The sequence below is a fragment of the Silene latifolia genome, chromosome 7 (assembly GCF_048544455.1).
Source record: "Silene latifolia isolate original U9 population chromosome 7, ASM4854445v1, whole genome shotgun sequence".
In the NCBI taxonomy this organism is placed as follows: Eukaryota; Viridiplantae; Streptophyta; class Magnoliopsida; order Caryophyllales; family Caryophyllaceae; genus Silene; species Silene latifolia.
In genome coordinates this window covers 31,667,033-31,678,673 of record NC_133532.1, presented here as the reverse complement: position 1 = coordinate 31,678,673, position 11,641 = coordinate 31,667,033, and positions in this window count along the sequence as shown.

Sequence of the window (11,641 nt, the reverse complement as noted above, 5' to 3'; positions counted from 1 at the left end):
ACATCCCAAAATTTTAATAAAATTTGCCCTTTAATTTATTTTAATTTATTTCACAAATAAATCGTATAAAACATAATTTTAACCCTTTAATTCCAAATTAAACATAAAATTATGCAATAAATCAAAATTAAAATTTTGAATATCTTTAACAAGTTTCTAGAACCTGGAAATGACAAATTTTAAGCCCAAAAGTCGAATTTGTATTTTAATGACTATTAAAGTTGCTATTTATCAATTTATATCCCATAAAAATTAACAACTATTAAAATCATAAGAAAATTAATATACAACTTTAGATCTGAAGTTCATATCATATATATAACATTGGGAAAAATTTTCATGCCATAAAATTTATTTTAGCTATTTATGTCAAAATAGTCACTATTTATTCGATTTTTACATCTAAAAATCATAAATCATGCAAAATTAAACCATTTCATATAAAAATTTACATATAGTGTGTAAATATTGCATGTGACAACATAATAAATTTTCATGGGCAGGAACAAAGTCTAACCATTTCTAACATAAATACCTTTATTTAATCGACTTTTAACATGTAAAAATCATAAATCATGCTATACAAAACCATTTTATATGAAATATTACATACAACTTGTAAAATATGCATGTGAGGTCGTGTACAAATTTCAAGGTCAGAATCATAGTCTAACTATTTTTAGCATTTTAAATGTCATTTTACTCAATAAAATATAATAAAAATGCAAATAATCATTTTAAAGAGCAATAAATTACCATAAATCATCAAAATGACCTAAAAACAATTTAGGACCATAAGGTTTAACATGCAAAATTTTTGTGGCATTTATCTTTATACATCACAAATTTTAAGTTTTATATGTTAACATAATAACTCGGAAAAATAAAACCGATTATGCATGCAACAACTCTTGCCCTGATACCAATTGTAAGATTCATATATCTCTTATTAGACTCCTCTAATATCTAAGTGTTTATAAGTTTAGTCATAAAATTTAAAGGAACTTATGCATGCATAACAATTTAAATAAAAGAAAATAAATTTGGTCTTTCTTACATGGAGGGCCGAAATTTGGTTTATACTAATTGGTCTCCTACCAAGTTAGTTTTCTTAAGAATAATCCAAATGCCCCAAAACCTTAGATCTAATTGCAAGATCTACTCCTCAAGGATTATACCAAGGAAATCCTTCTTAATACAAATATTAATTTTGTTACTAGAAATCAATATTCGTTCCCTTAAAAATACTAATATTAAGTGACTACTACTTCTAGTAATATATGAATAATATTAGAGATTTTAGTGAGAGTTTATTATTTTTGTTCAACAACAAAACTAGAGAGATAAAAAATATCTCAAGTTGAAAACTAATAACAATGAATGTTGAGAAAAGAAAATACACTACTTGAGTGTATTATGGAGGAGGCCACCGGTTTTAGGTGGGTAGAGTGCCCAAGTGATTGCATTTTTGTCTTCTCAAGAGTATAGGTATGCATACCTATGATTAGTAGGTAATCATTATGTTACCCACTAATTTAAATTAATTTAAGCACAAATCCTCCCATCCCTTCCATTTACACGGTTCAAATGTGTAATATGGATCCATTTTAACTTTGTCAACTTGTTAATTTGTATTGTGTGACAATTGGAACATGTTACTAGACATGTCATTTAAATAATGCATTTTTAACAAATTAAAAATCATTATATAAATGAAATAAATCACAATATAAAATTAACTAGTAATTCACAATCACAACTACTTGTATTCATAATAAACAATTCATTTTTATTTCAATTATTTCATAAACAATAAATAAACCTTAAGTAATAAAACAATTTAATCACTTAGTATGAATCTTACTTAATCGAATTACAATAAGATACGTATTATTACTCACAAAATCATTTGTTCAAATTTAAGGAATTATTTTAACTTATATCGTCATACAATTAATTAATTAGTCAATTAAGAATGTTTCCCTAGAGGTATGACCTTAAGGGATCAACTGATCAACACCGTCATACGACAGTAATGTCAAACTCTAGTCAGCCAATCATTACTGATTAATGTGGATCTGTTGACAATAAAATGTTACTTTCCCTTTAGTATTCTTAATATGAGATTTAAACATGTGATCGCATTATTGTCGACACATACTCCAACAAAGAATACACAAAGGGATGATTCATTTTTATACGTCAACTGATCAACATTAATCGGTAATGATTTGCTGACTAGAGTTTGACATTACTGTCGTTTGACGGTGGTGATCAGTTGATCCCTTAAGGTCACACCTAAAGGACAATTCCCTTAATAGATAAAATTAATTAATTGTATAATGATACAGATTAATTAATTCCTTAAAATTGAACAATTTACATATGTGAGTAAGAATATGAATCTTATTATAATTCGATTAAATGAGATTCATTTTAGTAATTAAGATGTTATATTACTAACAATTTTGTTTTATGAAACAATTAAATTAAGAATGAACAGTTAATTATAATTGCAATATGTTGTAGATTATATTAATATGAACCATTTTATTTACTTGTAATTGTGAATTACTAGTCAATTGTTTTATATAATTAAAATAATATATGTAATGATATTTAATTGTTAAATATGCATTAATATTATTAATAACATGTTACATGTCACATGTCACACATTATATGCCAATATGACAAATTGACAAAAATAAAATTGACTCCATATTAACCATGGGGCACCGGTTTTATGGGGTAGTTTTAGGTTAAATGGTTAAATTGTTTTTAGTGGTAAACACAATGATTAACTTTTAAACCTAAAACTACACCCTAGTAATTTCGAGAAGAACAATTGACAAAGCAATATGGCATGCATTGGCTCTCTCTCACCCTCTCCCATGCCACCGGTTTTGCCCCCTTTTTACCCTAATAAGAATTGTTCTTATTTTCTCTTGTTCATTCTTAACATTTTTCTCACTTCTTACTTTATCCCTATCTCTCTAAAATTAGTTTTAGAAAAGTAAATTTTTCAAGATCTAATTTATAAATTACTAGAAGTAGTAATATAAAACTAGTTTTTGAACCCGTGCAGTGCACGGGTGTAAACGGAAAGTATTATTAAAAGTAACAACTTACATATTTTTTGGATTTAGTAAATTATTAAATTTTAGAAAATTTCACTTTGTCTACTACCCATACACTTTTGGTACTATGATTTTTTTATTGGAAATACTATGATTTTTTTCGCGACTTTTGACAAGTTACTGGCAACTAGTCGAAGTAGGCGGCTGAGGTAACTTAGACTTGTCAAAATTGAGCTTATCCGAATAACCCAACCAGACACCCAAATTCAGGACCAAAGCTTGATCTGAAAACCAATTGTATAAAACAATGGATAAGTAACTCCTTATATGAAACTCCCTTTGTCCCACTTATTTGTTTGCTTATTCCATTTTGGATTGTCTCAATCAATTATGTGCCTTTATATTTTAGGAATGCCTTTGATAAGCAATTTGATACTCCGCACTCAATTTGATTAACTTGTTATTTAATAATTGACCCCTTCCTCTCTTCTTGGCATTTGTGTCCAAACCAAAGGCAAACGAATGATCGGGACGAAAGGACTCAAGGGTATACCGCTTTATAGTCCATCTTCATCAATTCCACGAATTTTCTCATCGTCGGGAGGGATGAGATGAGAGCAATCCAAGGAGGGTTCCTTAGTGTTCTCAATAGAGTGTTCGGGAGGGTTATTCTCGTTGTTTGCAGAGGGAGGTTATGGTAATTTGCCCTTTTCAATCATATCATTGATGACACCTTTTAGGGGTAGACACATTTCAGTATCATGTCCGCGAACTTGGTGATATTGACAAAATAGTTTTCCGTCCCATCTATGTGCTTGCTTGTTTGGTAGAGGGTCCGAAGTTGGACCAATTAGCTCAAGCTTTCCTTTGGAGACTAGCCTTCCCAAGGCTGTGGCATAAGGTGTGCCAAAATCAGGGAAGGACCTAATGGGTCGTATGGTCTTGTTTAGCGGAGTTCCTAGGGGATTGGCTTCAGTGGTTTTGGTAGTCCTCCAACAAGGGTTGGTTTTGTCGTTGACAAGTAGCCGACTTTCAAAGAGCTTAACCCTTTGCTCAATATCGGAAGAGAGAAAATTCCCAGTTATCATTTTGTCCTCAACTTGGGAGAGACGAGTGCTCAAGTTTTCCACGGTAGCTAGGAGTCGAAGGACCATGTTGTTGGTTTCGGCAGAAGTCATGGCGGATGAAGGTTGATCAGCTTCTTGAGTTTCTGGTTGGAGATCGATGGCACCCAAGGGATTCCTATTTGACATAACGATAGGCGTTATAACTTGTCTTGGCAAGGTATTGCACAAACAATGGCAAGTGCGACACATATGTATAAAAGGCAGTTATGTCGTGAAGACGCGACAGTGTGACTAGGTTATGAGTTCATTAAAGATCGTGAATGACCTCTGACATGGCTGTCGCAACCCTATCAAAAATGAAACCAACCGGTCTCTATAAAATGTAGTAGAGGCAGTCGGGTTTCGTATCCACAGGGAGGTGGGATTTCTGTATGCTAAACTAAGTCTGCCTAGGTAACCGTTTCTTGGGGGTTGATTGTTTGATTCTAAATTACAGAGATCAAGAGAAAAGGAACAATAAAGAAACAAGCAATAAGTTCTATTAAAATTACCAGAAAGAGAGAAACAGTTAGGACAGTCGGTTCAACATGGTTTTCTAGAAGTCCAATCTAGGGTCAAAGGTCAGCATAGACTCGGTCTGCTGGGTAATTAAAAGGTCCTTCCGGTCCGCTTTTCACCCTAAAACGTTACTAACTTAGCTTCCGCCCTCATTAGAATGTCCCTAATGTTCACTGCAGGTCTTACCCCTCCCAATCTTCCGATCTAGGTCAGGGTGTATCAAATCAACTAGTTAAATGCGTCTACTCAAACAACTAATTGCTATTAATTGCGGTGATTAACAACACAAACCTAATTCTAGCCAAGTCTACTCACCAAATCTCAACCTTCCTAATTACCATGGCTCCCCTAAGTCCTAGCATCATGGGATTAGCTATGCATAATGAAAATTGAGAAAATAACAATAATGAATGAAACAATTAACTTGAACATGATAATAAAGTGATAAATTATGAACTCTAATACTAGAAATTAATTACTAAAGAAAACAAACTCTAAATTAATAGAGGAAAGAGATGGCAAACAAGAACAATTGCAATAACTAATAATTAAAATTAAGGATGGAAAAAAACCCAATACAATGAATTGGAGAAACTAGAGTTTTAGGTCTAAGGAGTCAAGAGCAAGAGCCAGAGAGAGAGAGAGAGAGAGAGTTCTGTATGCCATCCCTCTAATTTATTCTAAGATAGAATTAAAATACCCAATAGGTAAATCTTAAAGATTGCGTAAAAATATTCTGGCGTCAAAACCTCTCGATCGAGCAAAGGCAAACTACTCGATCGAGCATAATAAAGGTCAAACCCCTCGATCGAGCAAAGCAGATACTCGATCGAGGAACTCATAATACAGCCTTCTCGATCGAGCGTAAGCATCCTCTCGATCGAGTGTTCTTAGCACAAAAGGGTACTCGATCGACCAGTTTCAGCAGTTAACTTAGTTGATCGAGTTGGCTACCACTGTGTCAGCACGGATGAACTCAAAACACCTTTCGAAGTCACTTCACGCATCCCTAAGTAATAAATTTCGGGCTTCGATTTTAGGCCAGTTGCGACCGGTGAGCCACGGGAGACCATCATCCACCTATGGTCGCGACATCCCAATGCCGAGGTGTTGGAGTATGTGTCCTCAACAATAGTGCGATCACATTATTAAAACTCATGATAAGAATACACAAAGGGATGATTCATTTTTATACGTCAATTGATCAACATTAATCGGCAATGATTGGCTGACTATAGTTTGACATTACTGTCGTTTCACGGTGGTGATCAGTTGATACCTTAAGGTCACACCTGAAGGACAATTCACTTAATAGATAAAATTAATTAATTGTATAATTTTACAAATTAATTAATTTCTTAAAATTGAACAATTTACATATGTGAGTAAGAATATGAATCTTATTGTAATTCGATTAAATGAGATTCGTTTTAGTAATTAGGATGTTATATTACTAAAATTTTTGTTTTATGAAACAATTAAATTAAGAACGAATGGTTCATTCTTAAAAAAAACAAGAACGAATGGTTCATTCTTAATTAATAACAATTAAATTAAGAACGAATGGTTCATTCTTAATTAAATTAAATTAAGAACGAATGGTTCATTCTTAACATTTTTCTCACTTCTCACTTTCTCCCTATTTCTCTAAAATTAGTTTTAGAAAAGTAAATTATTCAAGATCTAATTTATAAATTACTAGAAGTAGTAATATAAAACTAGTTTTTGAACCCGTGCAGTGCACGAGTGTAAACGAAAAGTATTATTAAAAGTAAAAACTTACATATTTTTTGGATTTAGTAAATTATTAAATTTTAGAAAATTTCACTTTGTCTACTACCCATACACTTTTGATACTATGATTTTTGTTTATTTGAAATACTATGATTTTTTTTCTCGACTTTTGACAAGTTACTGGCAAATAGTCGAAGTAGGCGGTTGAGGTAACTTAGACTTGTCAAAATTTAGCTTATCCGAATAACCCTACCAGACACCCAAATTCAGGACCAAAGCTTGATTTGAAAACCAATTGTATAAAACAATGGATAAGTAACTCCTTATATGAAACTCCCTTTGTCCCACTCATTTGTTTACTATTCCATTTTGGGTTGTCTCAATGAATCGTTTGTGTTAGTTATATTTCTTGAAAGATACTCTCTTCGTCCAATTCATTTATTTATATACCTTTGATTAAAAGACCTCTCACAAAGAATATCAAAGATAAGGAAATAATTTTGACAGTGGGAGTAACATGAAGTACTCCAGTCCAATCTACTAATTGGAATATTAATTGAAAGAAATCCCTTTTTGATGTTAATGAGGATACTCATAATTGGAATAATCATAATCTAAATCATTTTGAATGAATTTGGCCAAATTAGTATTATAATTTTCTAATTGGAATATTAATTGGAAATGAATCACCTTTTTTTCTTAATTTTGTGGGAGATGCTGTTGTTTGAAGTTAATGAGGATATTATTCAAATTTCACCTACCAAATTTAACACAAATCACACTATTGTTATTTGAGGTAAATTTACAAATCCTAACAATTAACAGTTTGGCAAATATATTAATATATGATTATGATAATATATGGTAACAATATTTTAATATATAGTCTTTCACCTTCTTATACACGTGGCATTCAATACAAAGTATACATCAAGATGTCCTACTATAAAAGAACATTTGGAGTTGCTTATGGTAAAAGAGTAACATTGATGTAAGATACCAATAACATTATCGAGTATAAATTAACAATTTAACATAGATAACATCTTTCCTATTATCTTATTCTATCTAATATTCTCTAATATTTGAAGTATAAATATAAAACTATAAAAAGGGAATAAGCGAAAAAACGCAACTAAATAAAACAATCAATGGCTCCCAACAGTTATCAAGTCCCTTGTTGGGTCTAATGCACGTTTGGAGTCTAACACACTTTTGCAAATTGAAATGAACAATATGATAAACAAAAAAAAAAATGAAAAAAAGAAATGACATAATTCTATTTTTTGTTCCTTAAATAAAATTTACCTAAACGAAGGTAACAAATTTATTCGTCTAATATTGCGATATAAAGTGTAGATTAGACGGAATCTCAAGAAATCACCATTTAATTCCAAATTTAATTTAATAATGATAATTTCTCCTATAATCTTGTTAATTCCTCCAAAAAGCTCTCCCTTTTATGGAAATAATGTCATATCAAATATTCATGTGTTTTGGAAGAATCAATAATTATAATCCCATTTTAGGATTTTGTACGTGATTTTACACGTATCAATTTTTTTTATAGCCTTAGGATTTCAGCAAATGACACGTGGCGTAGGAGTAGGTGTTTACACGTGGCGATCAAAGGAACTGCTGGTTTCAGCTTTAATATAATATATGATAATATTAGATTAATTTTAAGGTCTCGAATTCATATATCTAGTTAATATATATTAGATTTAAGGGGTTGTCTTGGTGCAATTAAGAGGAAGTTCTCACACTATTGAGACAAGGAGGATCATCCATTTATTTTGAGCTCAAGAACAAGTAAGAAAGGTGTTTTTACTTGTGCCCTTAAAACCGTTTTGAATATTGTAAGGAACATTTTCTTTACTTATCTATTTATATATTGTTATGCATGCATAAGATCATCATCTAAATTAATGAATATTTTAGATAAATAATTAAAGAGTTTAATTTGAGATTTAATGAATCCTTTCAAGTGGTATCAGGAGCTTTGGTTGTTGCATGCATAATCGGCTTAGTTTTTCCGATTAAATTAAAACTTGAAATTTGTGATTTATATGATTAAGCCACGAAATTATTTTGCATATTAAGTATTCTGGTGCTAAATTTTATTTAGGTCATTTTGATGATTTATGGTAGTTTTTGGCTCATTTTAAAGATTTTTAGTAATTTTATTACATTTTAATGTATAAAATGGTGTTTAAAGTGCTAAAAATAGTTAAACTTTGTTTCTGACCTTGAATTTTTTATATGACCACACATCCATATTTTACTTATTTTATGTAAAATTTTGTATAAATTTGATTTATTTTGCATGATTTATAATTTTTATGAGATAAAAATGAAATAAATGGAGGTAAAATGGTTAAAATTAGTTAAACTTTGAAACTGGCCATAAAATTTTAATATGTTGTCACATGCACATTTTACTCAATGTGTATAAAATTTTAGATGAACTTGATTCATTTTGCATGATGTATGAATTTTTTAGTGTAAAAATGACATAAATAATGACTATTTTAGCAAAAATAGCTAAAACGAATTACATGGCAGGAGAAAATTATTTTAAGTTTCAGTTTTATCCCACATATAAGATCTAAAGTTGGAACATTGATTAGATTAATTTTCATATGCTTTAGATATTTTATTTGATAAAATCGATAAATAGCAACTATATTTTTCTCGAAATAAATTCGATAACTTTAACCTTGATTTTTGACATTATGAGTGTTATGGAATTATTCCAGAATGTTCAAAAATTTAAAATTCAAATTTTGAAATTATTGTAATTTAATTTGGATTTATTTCATAAAAGGTTATGATTTTAAGGTCTATTATGAGCATAAATGTTAAATCAAGTTGAATTATTGTCAAAAATTGAGTAATGACTAATTTTTGAGTCCTAAGATGTTAGGGTGATTAACTTGGACTAAAGTTAGATTTTAGTATTATTTTGTGATTTTAATAAGTTAAAAACCGCGAATATCCATAAAACCAGATTATATATACGATATAAGTTTAAATAGGGAACCAAGTGGTGTTAGTCCAGTGGTAGCCGGGTTAAACCTTGAAGCCTGCAGAAATGCATGAGTTAAGAGGTCCCGGGTTCGACTACTAGCTGGGGCGATAATCACTTGGCCACTGCAGCCCCCGAAGGGGGTGGCTTACATGGTCCATGTGGTGGTGCGGGAATGCATGGGCTCGGGGAGGACTCAACCCCCTCGTCATAAAAAAAAGGTTTAAATAGGGCGATTTGGCACATAATATGGCATGTTATATACATATTATAATGCTGCATATTTCATTGATGAATGTCATATTTTAATTTATGTAATTTTGAATTATGTAATTTTATCTTAGTATGGCCTTAGTTTTTTAATTGGTATTACCCATAATGAAAGGGAATATCGATTCCGTTGTAATTTTAATGTGATCTCGCATCACCGTCTTGTAATTTAATAGATTAAATTTTTTATTACAAATGTATAATAGGAATAGCTATATATTTTTTATTATTATTTTGTAATTTCGGAGTTTCCTAAAGACGGACCCATTCGGAAAGGAGTTCCGAACAAGACGGTGTTTCCTTGGGAGGCGTGTCACTCGAAGTTCAAGGGATCATTGGAGTTGGTTTCCGAATATGTAATAGATTATAAGATTTTCTATTTTAGGAAAGGTCATACTAGAAAATTTACTTTACTTTATTTGCTTGCTTTATATGTTTCCATGCATTGCCAAATCGCCATAACTTCGAATGCATATTTTATCGTTTTATCGACTATTGTCAATTATAATTATCTAGTATTCATCGACTTAGTTCACTTAAAGATGATAGACAATAAATCGACAAGACCTCACACATATTTAAAATTGAGATTAGCCTTTCCAAATAGTAGGACCCATGAATCCCTTTGACATTTTGGGTAGATTCCGTTTCCGGGGGTACTTTCATTTTTCATCGGGTAAGTGGGGTAAAAACAAGTTATTACACGCGAAATTTGGTTGGTCTCAACGGGACATGAAGACTAGTTTTATGTTCCGAGGCTAGAGATGAATTTAACGTAATTTCATCAACCGAGAGTTCTAATTCTAGAATCGGTTAAAGAGTTAACCCACCGAGTTATATTAGTGAGAGATGTATCGGTTTCCCGTGCCCGAGTTAATATGGATTTGGATTTCGGAATCGTTTATATAATTGGGTGGAGGTCATTATATAAATGCTAAAACATGCTAAAATGTTTTAATATATTTAAATAATCAATTAAGAGTATTTTCCTAGAGGTATGACCTAAGGGGATCAACTGATCACCACAGTTGACTGTAAAATATTACATCCCACATGTATTCTTAAAATGAGATTTGAACATGTGATCATCATGATCGACAATTGTGATCGCATTATTGTCAGAGAACACATATTCCAACAATCTTCCACTTGTCCTCGACAAGTGTGCGTCACCAATTCTGTTGTCCTATTACTATCTACCACTCAATGCAAGGTGTCTTTCAGGTCGTACTTGCAAGTGATCATATCGAGAGTGGTTTCCTCGATCTGGAGAATAACTGATTGACCGGAATCATCTACCATAGATACCTTCCGAGCGTGGCCACGCATTTCCAGTTCATTACTCCTCGAGTGGCCCTGAGATATTGTTTTAACCCTGACAAGGGGGTGGACAATTCCTATCGCACTCTTCCCTTCGACTAGCCACAACCATCATAACCCAAAATATGCCCATTTGGCCCCATTTACGAAGGTCGTAGTAACATAAATAAAAGTTAATCTGAAACTGTGCCACCTTGGGCGAACAGTCTTTAGTCAAAAGAATCGACTCATTAGAATACTATAGTAGCTCTCGCCACGACCAGGCTATATAAATTTGCCAGAACTCTATAAGCGGCCATAAGGCCCGACAAAGTTTTCCTAACAGTCTGCCTATGTGATCGACTAGTCATCTCACACGACTCTATGGCACTTGAACTTGCCATCAATCGCATCACACTCTAGTCACTTCGAGACGTCACCTCATACAAGTGACTATGGGCAAATACCATGTTAATCCGGGTTCACTTTAACGGGGTTCAATATTGTCTCTACAACCCGTTTGGATGTAACAAGGTATAAAAGGAGTTTTAGATTTAAAAACTCGAACGACAAATGTGATTATCACATATGAATAGTCAATACCT